The sequence below is a fragment of the Rhopalosiphum maidis genome, chromosome 4, assembly GCF_003676215.2.
Source record: "Rhopalosiphum maidis isolate BTI-1 chromosome 4, ASM367621v3, whole genome shotgun sequence".
In the NCBI taxonomy this organism is placed as follows: domain Eukaryota; kingdom Metazoa; phylum Arthropoda; class Insecta; order Hemiptera; family Aphididae; genus Rhopalosiphum; species Rhopalosiphum maidis.
In genome coordinates, this window is record NC_040880.1 from 24,663,966 (window position 1) to 24,678,135 (window position 14,170).

Consider the following 14,170-nt stretch of genomic DNA (forward strand, 5'->3'; position numbering starts at 1 on the left):
TATATATGGTTACTGTTCGTAAATTAAGCATACGCACTTCGTTTAAAGAACGATTTGAATTTGAATGATATGTGAAACCTGCAAGGTAAATGTTGGGTACGCGCGATTATCGAAATGTATACATGTTACCCTCCTAATGCCTTATTGATTTATTATATTATATTATTTATTAAATATTGCCATTTATCGGTTCGTATGTTTACAAGTTGGCCTAACTGTATGTGTACGGTGATATTATGATTAAGAAATAGGACAAAATATGAACCGTTTCAAAACGCAAATCCGCGTTGTGCGCACTAAGCACTACAATAATATAATAATGATACTATTATATTATTATAGTTATACATCCACACCCCTATGTATTGTACCGTTACGTAAACGTCGATATAAGTACGTACGTCAACCAGTAAGTCATACGTGTGTACCTATATAATATACTCGTATTCGTATATAATACGTATTTATAACACTGCACACGTTCTCCGGCCGTGTATTAATAACAGTTGTTAGTAGTAATAGTTGTAATGGTCGTTGTAATAATGATAATTCAATAAGTAATAACGAAACGCGTGCGAGTTTATAGAGTCGAATACCAAATCGGACCGCGACTCGCGACTGTCTCCTTCGGGCTTCGGCGGCTGTCGTCATATTTAAAATGCACGCGGCGTATTGTCCAATCGACGAGAACGCGACAACAACTACGATAATAATTTGTCGGGCACGTATAGTTGTGTTTTTTTCTCTAATGTGTATTAATAATATATACGTATAATCTATCGCAATAGGTCATTTATTTATATAATAAATTACATATGATGTGTACAGAATGATTCACCAGTCATGCTCGCCCCGTCCCCTTTTTCTTCGATAATTCAGTTGTTCAAAATCTGATTTTTGGATTTTCAACTCTATTCATACTATCTTTTAAAAAAATACCACATTTTCAAATTCTTGAGGTTTTCGCGTACTAGGTTTCTGCACTCTTATGGATATACTGGTGCTTTTAGTACAACAGTCTTCATATTATATTATTATATACACGGATTGGGCGAATAGTCAAAATAATATGAAAGGAGTCTAATTAAAATACTTGTCTGTAAAATTAAATTATAAAAAAAAAAGGATATAGGAAAAATAAAATAAAACGGAAACCTCATATACTATTGGTATATAATTAGACAACTTTGACTATTTGTTTTAAAAAAAAAAAAAATACCTTATATTATACAAATATTTTTTTCGTAATCACGATATATTATTGATCCAATGGTATAATTTAATCATCTTAAAAATTATTTATTTACATACCATTTTTTCAAAAAACTGTAAATAAATAATAACTCACTGGAATTATCTTTTGGCTTACGAATAGAATATTTATCCCTTTGAGACTCCGCGTGTAATAATTGTCAACACAAAAATAAAGTAGCCGAGTACTTATTTTCTTGAGACAGATAACGTTACCAATAAATTGGAAAATATCCTCTCCCCACCGTTATATTTATCGTGTAACGTCGTTATCAATAAATTTCTGTTCGTTTTTCTTTATTATTTATTTTACCTGAATTTTATGAGGCACACAGTTTAGATATTAATGTGTATGATAAATTAACACATTCGTGCTGATAGTGTTTTATACTTTTCTATATTATATTTTACTTTGATTACTCCTATTTCATTCAAAATAGAATCCAGTATATACGCAATATTATTAAAATAGGTATGTTGACATAATATATTATGTGATATGCCAGTGTGCCAAATTATATTACATATATTCGGAGGATACGAGGATACACTGCAGTGGGATGCACTTTAACGATGTGGTCAAATCACTTTTTTTTAAAGCGTGGGCTTAAAAATAAAATCATTGACATTATAAGAAACTTGTTTTCAAAAAAATAATAAATTCCCGAGATGATAAATTTTTGTGTAAAAAATTAATGATCGCGTATTATAATATTCTTTTAAATTAGTTTTAATACTAATATATATATAAACAGAATATCAAGTACGAAACATCACCTGTTTTTAAAAATTACATTTTTTTAACTTATTAAAAACAAAATATTCGTATCACAAAATTAATCATATTTTTTTTTTATATTCTACTTTTATCTTAGTTAAAGTAGCCTATAATGATAGTATTTTTACTTTATTTCGAAACGACTGTAAACAATAAGAGCTAATTTATTTTAAAAACAAAGACGGACTTTCGGAACAAGTTCCTTTTTATGGTAAAATATAACGTTAACGTATGGATTTCAATTAAAAATAATCGTAAGGGCTAATGAATAATGATTTTTACATAATAAATATCATATTATATTGCCAACACCGTTTGATGAGTTAATTTTTGTCCGGTCATCGGCCCCGGGCCTATCGTAACCCTACGTCTTCAGCGAGGTTATGACACAATAGGTATCGTCGGGTTAGCGTGTTCACCATAGTAAACCACAACGATATTTTAGACATGGGTCTGACTGTCTCGGTGAACGAATTGGAAATTTTGTAAAGGGTACTGATATTTTAAAAATGTTTAACTACTTGGTTAAAAAACTAAAAAAATATTTGAGTACAAATTTAAATACTTTGAAAAAGTATATATTACATATAGACACTTTGAAATACTTTCCAATATTTACCTAATAAATCAGTTGTACCAACTTTTTTAACATTTTTATATTATATATTCATTTTTTAGAGTATTTAACAGCATGTTATTCGGTGTAACTATAAATTATTCATCTACTTTCTCTGTCAAAGTATTTGAATTTTCTGTTGGTCATAAGTCACATAAAAATATGAGTGTATATTATTGATATATTTTTTATTCTACGTGATTAAATTTAAATTAGGAAATATATAGGTACATGCTAAAAAGAAAAAGTTTTTGAATTTAAATATGCAGATATTTTTATAAAAATATTTAAAATACGTATCGGAGTATTTAAAAAGTATTTGAAAACTATTACTCAATTACTTATCAATACTGCGAATGAGGAGTGGTCGTACCCGACATAATATTATTACATGGCATACATATTTTGTCTGTATGACATTACTCGAGTAATTGGTAACCCCACACCGCGTCAGACTGTGGACATCTCGATGACGGTCGAAAACTTCGTTACGCGTTTCGAAACGCAGTGGTTAATTTTTACAGATTTTTGACGGTGTAAAGTGCTTGACCAAAATATATTTTCAGTATCTGCAGGCAAACGTCAGCGGATTTTCGCCTAAGGGTTCACTATATAACCATATAGACGGTAAGTTATAAATGTTCCGTATATGATAAAATATTATACAGAGTGATTCAACAAGCATGCTCCCCACGATTTTTTATTATTAAATCATTTATTTATTCAAATTTTAATTTTTTTAAATATACTTATACCATATTTTAAAATCCGTGGGATTGTTCGTAATACTTGCAGAAGAATGTGTTATATTGATACAAACAGGGATGGGCAAATTATCAACAAAAAAAGTAATTAATTATAAATTACAAATTACTCAAAATACCAGTAATTAATTACAAATTACTAATTACATGATTGTAGAACATTTAATTACAAATTACAAATTACATAATTGAATTACTTACAATTACCAATTACATTTAAAAATTGTATTACAATTGTATTAGTTACTAATATTATTATATGAAAAAAAGTGTATAAATTAAATAAAAAAAACAAAAATTCATTGGAAAAATATAGGTACCTACATAGAAAAATTAGGTAATCCCGTAATTTTGGTTACCTTTTAGAAATACAAATTTTTCGAATTGTTCGTCAGACAACCGGGAACGTGTAGGTGCCCATTATAAAGCCAGCAAATGAAAACAATCTCTCTACCGGTGCTGACGAACAAATATTAGTATTATAATTAATGAATAATTGTTTAACAACAGGATAATTGTTTAAACATGTTAAACTTTTATTGTTGTCATTAAAAAATTGCAATATCTGTAATTCAATACTTGTTGAGGAATCTGTTAAAGCGTTACTGCGGTTTGGTGACATGCATATTAAAAAACTGCCCTCATCGTCGAATATATCGGAAGTAGAAATTTCATTATTAGGTATATTTATTTTTTTAGCAGCGTTTATACATAGCAACTGTATTCTTTCTTTATCAGCTTCAGTTAGACCTTTCGGAATCCATCGAAATTTGTACATCGTACAGTACGATTGTCAATGTATACATAGAACATGTGCAATTAAGATAGTATAAATGTATAATATTATATCTGTCTACATGTCTATATTATCTGTATTTTGTAGTAATGTTTATCATAAAATTATCTTTTAGTATCGGTGCCGAATGTTCGATAAAACTTATGCTGTATAAGTTATATATATATATTGTACATAGTAGAAAATCCTAAATCCTAAATTTTTATCATTGAAAAATTATAATTCTTTATACCAATTACAAATTACATCGACATTTAATAATTAATTACCCATTACAAATCACAAATTACTTAAGAAATTGAATTACTGTAATTGAAAAGTGCTCAACTCTGGATACCAATTTCTGTTTTTCAAACGAGAAAACCAGGGGGGTTTTCCCCTCTTTTACCACAATATTTTTTTTTTGAATTGTAATATTCTATTTACCTAATTCAAAATTCAAACATTTCAAACAAGTATGGTCCTTCAGTTATTAATGTAATTAAATATTAAGGACAGTAGTCCTTAAAATTGGATTTACAAAAACATAAAATATTATTTACTGTATTATCGGATCCTAATGGATATAATACTTGCAGGACATAATGTCTCCCAAACCCATTATCGCGGATCTATATTGTCCTATGTGCACACAAAATAGTGTACACGCTTAAAACCAACCAATTATAGGTAAGTACTCGTCGGAATCGCGGTTTTTGACACGCGGACGTTTTCAGAAAAATTATCCACCAAATAGTCTACAGCCTGCGAATGGTATGGGGAGGGTGGTTGTCGCGCGCACTGCACGCGTCGTCGAAGAAGAACGCCCGGCAAATCACCGGCTGTGTAGGAAGGTGCCGCCACCGTCACCACCACGTAACAACGCCGTGACGTTTACGTCGTGCAGACGGACGGACGGACTGACGGCGTCCACTGCCGCCGGACGAATCGCAATAACGTACCCACTGCCGCCTCTTAACCGCGCGTAGTGTGCGTGCGCTGTGCCGGGCGCGTGTCACACGCTAAGCCGCTCAGTCCGATTCGCCGCAGTCCGTTACAATATCACGTCCGGACAATAGCTCCTCGCCGGTCGCGAATACCACCGACGCTACTTTAACAGAAGAGAAAAAAAAGCGTCGTCGTCATCGTCTTTTCGCCGGCGCGCGCGCGCACTCACACACACACACACACGCCGAATACCGCCCACACACGCACACGCGCGCGTTGTACGCAAGTCTGTCGATTCGATACTCAAAAGTAAGTGTGGCCGCCGAGCCGTTTTGGGATTTCTATAGCTGGTTTTTTTTTTTTTTTTTTTGGTTTTTCACAATACGTAATATATTTACATGTATATATGTGTGTCGTTGTATTGGGTATATACCGCCGCAGTCGGTCGGGCTGTGTATTGTTATATTATTATCATTATTATTATTGAAACGGCAAAAAACACGGGTCAGCGGACAAGGGTTGTACAATTATAATGTATTTGCCAGTGCTATATGAGATTTGAGATACCTTTATTGTTATACAATATCGCACAATCGAGTTAACATATTATTGTACGTGTGTATTATATCGATGCACACGTCTCAGACCCATCGTAACGTGTGCCCGTGTTCTCCCCGATAACATCGAGTATTATATTATATTATACACGGCTATGGGCTCAAATCGCCGGGGTATATCAAGTGCGCTCAGCGCTCTGGACTTTAGAGCTGCTAACACGCACCGTGATTCCGATAATAGAATCGATATATCATATTGATATCGTTGTTACTGTGTCGGTCGATTATACATACTTTCAGTTAGCGACGACAAATATCTCGCGAACCGTCGATTGTGTATGACTACGCTTGTAACATATTTTTTGAAAATCATGAGTTACGGCCAATTTGTATATAGTTCGTATTATTATCCAGATTATTCCACACATCAACTATTTACTTTTACATCGTACAATCATTACAATCTATACTATTAATTCCGTCGTCTAAACTCTAAAGCATAATATGTATGACAAAATATAGTATAGATAAAAATATAAAATTGTACTGATAGTTTTATATTTTTTTCATGAATAAGCATTTAAAGTTCAGACATACTTATGCTCGAACATGTTACTTGCTCCTTAAACATCCATTTATAAACGATTTGCACCTATAGGTATAGCCGGTATAGGTATATTACTATATTAGTACCGTATAATACGTATTATACGTACTTAATGTGTTATCATTTTGTATTATACATCATTTTCTGCTATTATTTTCATTTTTTCGAATGGAAGGTGTGCTCTGAAAATTGATCATGGTCCAATGATATGACAAATCGGAAATTGGATTCTATTGTCTGTTCATTAAAGTGTAGTTTTCGATTTTGTCAATAATTTTGTTATGCGCGAGGAAAAACGACAACTACGTTGGAAGGTTTTTGAAAAAATTTCGACAAGTTCTTCGAGAACCATATGAAATTATTTTTTCATTTATTAAACTAAGTAGTAATATTTATGATTATCCTAGTAAGACACTGTAATATGAAACTATGAATTATTATTTTATCATATTACAAATACTCGTATGCGGCGTATAAGTGTTTACAAGAAATAACAATAAACATTTAGGTAATACGATGTGTACTATGCAATACTACAGCAGGATCGGGTTAGGTGATTTTGATACGTGATACGCTGCAGTTATTTCAAAATTAATTTATTAAAAAGCATACGAATATTACAAATACATATGAATTATCCAAGTTCCCAGTTATTAAAGCACAAAATTATGTTGAAGATATTTTAATTTTGTGTTTTCTAAATTTTAATTAACAAAATTCATATAATTATACAGTACTAGTTACTATGCAGTTACACTAGATCACGATGTCTATGATTATATACTTTACTGTTTTAGTCTAATTTAATCAGTATTTTTTTACACCACCAAAACACATCGTATCGAACGTAGTGTTTATTGTTTGGCTCGGACATTGGTGTGGCCGTTACATTGTATTTCTTATTATATTTTGATTTTGTGATCAATAGTAACTATAGTGAGAGTTTACGTTTCGTAAATTATAATATAACATACTGTTTGCATACTAATCCTTATTATGTAATAACTTATAATAATACGTAAAGTAGTTTACTTTACCGTAGCATTATATTATGTGTGCGGTGCACCTATGGCCATTATGACTGAATAATGAATATCATATTTTAGTAGATTATTATAGTATGATTACTATATTATAAATTCTTTTTTTCCGTGTTCAAATAATTGTTTAGAAAATTATTGTAAAATTATATAAATAAAAAATGGTCTGATCGTTTTTAACTAAAATATTACATGTTGACATGAACAACTTTTATAATCAAAAGTTAATTGCATAGAATATTGAAAATTTTTGAGTTTTTACGTTTATATTTTAATACCAAAAAAATATTATTTGAAAATAATATAAATCTCTGTTACTTTTTTACATAAATGTGAAGAGGTAGTCAAATATTGAAATATATTAAGCATTTTTATATTATGTAGACACGTATTAAAATTGAAAATAGTTTTCATCGATTGATTTTATCACTTATTAATTATGTACATAAATCATTGTGTATTTTTGTATATTATATAATATATATTACTTGTTTATTATTTTTACATAGACATGTATTATGAACAAATAAAAAATATAAAATATTTATTATTAATAGCCATAATTTATAATATAACTACTAACTACTTTTAAATAATAATAAATATAATTATTATAAAAGCCCTAAACAGACCTGCTGTAATTACACCTAATTTTTAATTTTTATGTACACATCATTATGAACAATTGCATTGTTAGGTTTTGATTTATATACGATGTGATTGACATGAAATAACTTTATTTTTCTTAAGAACTATAAAATATATATCCTATAAGTACATACCTACATTTAACACCATTACGGAACAATAAGTATGTCATCTCGTAGAAAGGGTAAAGGGTATTATAATATAACTTTACTTCATTAAAAAATATCTTGTCATTCACTATAATATTTGAGTCCAATTAGCTTATTCAAATTTTATTTAAGTTTAAAATAATGTTATTATTTTTATTACATATTTTCTTGTTTGAAATATGTAGCTCATGCTTTATGTTTGATGCTGCAATCTAATGTCTTCTATGTGTACGAACAGTTAACTTAACTATAATATTTACTTTAATATACCAACTACTATACTAGGACTTAAAAATGAAACCACAAAACGTGTTTAAAAATACAGAATAATGTACAGCATTCGAGATTTTGATTTCGAAATTTCGAAGAAAAAACTACTTATAATACATTTATTAATCTTATAATATAACATATTATAATAAAATATATATGATACGTATACGTTTTGAGCGTGAATAATTTAAATAATGTTTTGAATTATATAATTTATTCTATATTTTACTCTTTCATGTACCTAGTTGTTGTAGGAGGTTATACAATTTGTGGCTAATAATTTATGTTGTCAAAATAATAAATAAGTAATATATTTTAAAATGAAAATTTATTTACGATTTTATATAGGTACTTGTATAATAATTTGCAACATATTTATAACAAATAACGATGAACGACTTTCATCAAATCGTTTATGAGTTATATAAGATTATCTCAATAATTTTGTGCACGAATTTGACAGAGCATGTTTTTGTTATCTGAAACGTTGTTTCTCAATAGGTACATATTGAGTAAATATTCTCCGGATAGTTATCTATTTATTAATATCATACGTTCCGTTTACGAAGTGCTTCATTGAAGTATAATTAATTAAATAACACGAATATATTTATATTATTATACACTAATTTACATAATATATAATATGGAGTATACTACGGATTTAGTTCCTTTCTATAATTTTATGTCTATATGTACATAAATGTTGGAAACATACATTAAATCTCCCGATACTGTTGTGTGAAACAAAAAATTATTACATAAGCTGTAAGAACGATTAAGATTGATACACGCGATTTATGAATTCGTTTAGACCTCTGTGTAAAAAAATAATTGTGTGAATACTTTTTAAGGTAATGGACATCACTGATTCTCGTTAAGTAAAAATCCTTTGACCTCGGTGTATACGTTGATGTACTGAATGACCATAATATTATATGTTATCAGTGGCCCGAATCATCCATATTCCCTCGTATTCCCTTGACGAGTGGCCACTGCAAGTTAAGTAAACGTATGTAATTTAGTTTAACATCAACACCTTGAGTACAGAAGACTTGAGAACCTTGTGCTGACAGCCGTGGCATTATCGTAATTTATTTTACGCCCAAGTAATTAATAGGTAATAATAATATTGTTAAAAAATAATAATTATTATCGTTTTCATCAAATAAACACAATACAATTTGATAAACATTTATATATCAAACACGATTATTCTCTCCATAAGTTTTTCTTAATATCTTAAATTATATTATAATTTCTAAACGACTTAATAATAAATCAGCTACAGTCTGGCCAGTGGCCAAGGCAGACGGACTACAGAGGTGCAGTTAGGATTCCTGCAACTATTTATTTTATGCACCCATCGTTTTTATTAATATTAAGCAAATAAAACTTAGACTGAAATTTAATTGGGATATCTTCAAACAATCTTATTTTAGTTCAATACTTCAGAATATCAACCAAAGTTCTTATAATGCAAGTCATTCCATCAATCAATAAAAAATAAATCTAAGATTCCTAAAAATATAATATAAGCTTTATATATTTTACTTTAATTTACTTATTTAATAATATATAGTATTACACTTGATGAAAATATTTAATAACGTATTGCTGGTGCATTCTTTTTTTATTTATTTATTTTTTAATATAAATGTATATTTTTTTTTCATTTTATGAGAACATTGCATCGGGGTACAAGTGAGTCGGTAATGGTAAAGGATTATTATTTAGATGTCCTTAACAAATAGCTTATTCAGGCACCTTATATATAAGTATTTATTCATATCGTCTTTACGTGTAATTTGTTCACATTGTTGTACGTAACATTTAGGAATTATATGACTGTCTTAGTGTTATCCTCATATTGTGCGATAATCAAGAATGGGTCAAGTGTTCATGTTAATCTCACTTTACGATTATCACTATTGTCATATATTTGCAATTCACTAAACAATGATCAGTTCGTTGTGTTGTATTGTTTTATTTACGATGATCCTCTTTAAACGTATTTAAAGACAATACACATTAGCATCGTTCAAAAGTGTGCATAATACTCAAAAAAAAAAATAATCATAGCGATATTTAGATAAGTCACGATAAAACCTTTTCCAACTCGTCCTTACAGACTTAAGTTATATTATTATTAAGTCCATATTTTTCTGGATACACGAATTTTATTGTAATGAACCTGACGTATCTATCGTGACTCGTTTACGGTTTTATGCCCTAAACAAGTTGTTATTTAATAATCATTACCCACGTGTTTGTTTCTGAAACTCGGATAAACATCTCCAGTAGAACACATGACCGTATAGCTTTATACAAGTAACAATTAACCGTATTTTTTCATGAGAAATATGCGTATAAAATTGTGAGTATGTCCTATTGTACAGCAATAGAAGACAAGTCAGTAGAGTACGCATATACCTATAAAGTCAGTCAAGCGGGGGAGTTAACTTGTTGTCGGAAGTTTATTTTCAAACCTGATTATTGCGTAAACACTACATTGCTTTCAAATTACTTACTAAATTTACTAGGCATATATTATGTACGAATGTAATTAACATACATTTTATATATTATGCTGTAAAAAAATTATTGACATATTTTATATTTACATAATAAAATTAATGTTCATAAAATCATCTTAAAAACGTTACTATAAATGGGAAACTTTTATTATATTTGATTAGTTAAATAAACAGAAAATATTTTGTAAATAATCTATTTACATACATATTATTATGTGCATTTAGTTATGACAATTTGATAAAATGTCCACATTTTCTTGTTACAATTACGCTAACTAAATCAGGAAAGGTATTCTTTATAAATTTAACCTCTAAAATCTACAAGGTATGCAATGTTCGTAATTTAATGAAGAACAATGTGTACAATTATTTTCATAAATAAATAACAAACAAGTCAGACGGTTAAAACACTGTTGTGTATGTGTGTAAAATATAGAGCATATACTAACTACTTTCTCCCATTGAAGAATATAGAAAGATGTTTAAATATATATTACAATACTATAATAATGATATATCTAATATTGATTATAATTAAGATATTTCATGCTAATGCTTAACATTTAATAAGCTTACTACAGAAAAAAATAATTGTAAAAAATAATATAATAAAATATATAACCTAGATAGGTTATATTTACACATGCTATTCTCGGTAATTAGTAAATTTTTATGTATTAACACAAATAATTTTAAAATATTTAGGTATGAAATATATTTTAGTAATTATAATAAAGTAAATATTGAATAGACGTACTTTGTTATGAACTTATGTTTAAGCGTGAATTTTATTATTAATAATGCTTTGATTCAAAATCTATTTATTTATAACTAACAACAGGCTAAAACAATATTATACCTCATATGTAGATTATATTCTCAATGTTTATATTTTGTGTAGGTACTATTAATTTTCGTTTATATATACTAAGCGTTGTGTTGCTTATTTATTTTCTATCTTTTGTCGAAATCTTTATTTTCTTGTTTAACATTTTACTACCCAATAACATTTAAGTAAGAGGATGGTACACTCCATCTTACAAACCGTCTTTACAAACCAAGAAAGCTACAGTTATGACTAAGAAACAAAACTTTCACCACCTAAAAAGGAAAACTTTTACTGGAAAATTTCGTCTTTATTTTTTCGATATCGAAACTACAAAAAAAAATTATTCAAAACACAAAAATATTGGATTTTGAAACAATAAAAACTTTTTTTTTATAAATGATTTCAAAAAAATAAAAACAATATTTCACATTTAATGTTCTCAGCTGTATTGTACATCAATTTGAAATCTTAATTATCACTACAGCTTGAGTGATTACCGCGCAAAACAATTTTTGCCATGTTTTACAATTGTAAGACGGAAACAACAAAGATATGTGTAGCGTCCTCTTAAGTACAAATTAAATTTCGTGTACTTTATAGTTAGGTATTTCAATATTTCAATAGATAAAATTACGCATGGTTAACTTAAGAAACACATTCGAATTATGCTCCTGTTTTTTTTAATAATTATAAATAATTTGATTGTTTTTTTTTTTAATTATTAACATTTTATAAATTCTTATAAAATATAATGTAATGAATACAATAATATACGAAATATAGATAATTTTCAGAATCTTAATTGAAAATTGTAATTAAAATTTCGCATACCAACATTTCAACAATTCGAACCATGTTTTAACATAGGTATCACTTAACTTATTTAGGTATAGTTGGTATAGCATCTTTTATAAAATTGTTTTCAATATATTTCTATCGTTCATTTGTTCAACTTGAAATGTCCATTTTGAACATCTTTTTAAAATAAATGCACGATATAATAAAAGCCAAGATTACCGCCCGTGCCTGTCGTAACAAATATATTATATATTGACCATTTTCTATAATCTATAACTAAACATAACTGGTTTCTATTTGATAGATTGATAAGTTTGCAACTAGGTTGTGACAAAATAGTATGCTTATTTTTTTTTTCTTACCTAACCAAATTTGGATGTAGTCGTTTAACAATTACTTAAAATTCCGTTAAATACGATTTTAATTGAATATTTTTTAAATAAAATTCTGTGATAAAATACTGACTATTATTATACAACAAAATAAATTAATAATTTGTTTTGTGTAACTAATATGCATCATTATTTATATCTCTATTTTATAGAATACCTCATTGTGGATTCCGCCAAGATATCACTATATTCTGAAAATAAATCAAATTTATTTTAAACTTTATAATATTATGATTATTATGTATAATACAACACTGTGTGTATGTTATTACGTTTTGATTATTCATGATTTATTAAATAAATAAAGATAAATAATAATTACCTAGTGGTGATTTTTAAGTTACAATGCTTTAGAATTAAAAAAATTAAAGCCAAAAATATGTGCAAAAGCTGTAAATTTTGTTCTTAAATTTTTATAAAGTTATAACATAAGTTGCGCGCTATAAAAATCAGTGTAATTTTTAATAATAACTAATGGTACTCTAGTTAAATTAACTTTTTATGATTTAAAATACTAAGATATTAACTTGTTAAAAATTAAAAAGTTAATATTTTTTGCGCATTGTGTACATCACTAAATTACTGATAAATATCTTCATAATTATGAAAAACGACTCGAATTTCAAACATATTATCTATATACCTATATTGTAACTATTACATCCAAAAAACGATTTCCTCAATAAGTATCAGTAAAATGAACTTAAAAATTAAATGATAAAATCACATTGGTATATATTAAATTTTTCGGAAATTATTTAACATTTTAACTATGAGAGTGAAAAAAAGACTAAAGACAATTATTTTATTACACATTTGGATGCGACATAGTACCTTATATCTGCTATACGTATAAATAAATTATAAATGAATAAATAATATTTTTTTTAACGTAAATAGTTTTAGAGATAATAACTATTTATTGTTAATAAAATCTCTCTATAGAACACTATACGTTAATATATATAATTTCATCATTGCATTTTTATAAGCCATGGGGATTATAAAAATATTATAACAACAATTTTACTTCAATTTTTTACAAGATTATAAGTTTAATCAAATAAAAAATAGTAAATGTATCTAGTTATGAATATTATTTAATTTCGAAATTCAACTTTTAGCTATAAATAATTACTATTACTATCGATGTCCGCCACCATTGTTCAGGATTATACGGACCAAACCGTCATAATATAGTAATTCCT

General features: G+C 27.9%; 1 protein-coding gene across 1 annotated transcript in view; it reads left to right on the top strand.

Annotated features, from left to right (window-relative positions):
- Window positions 1–5,202: 5,202 nt before the first annotated feature.
- The window catches only part of LOC113548199, a 42,064-nt gene continuing 33,096 nt past the window's right edge, over window positions 5,203–14,170 (top strand). The window contains exon 1 of the mRNA XM_026948951.1: window positions 5,203–5,441. The gene's annotated coding sequence lies outside the window, so the exon portion shown is untranslated. The remainder of the gene's footprint in view (window positions 5,442–14,170) is intronic.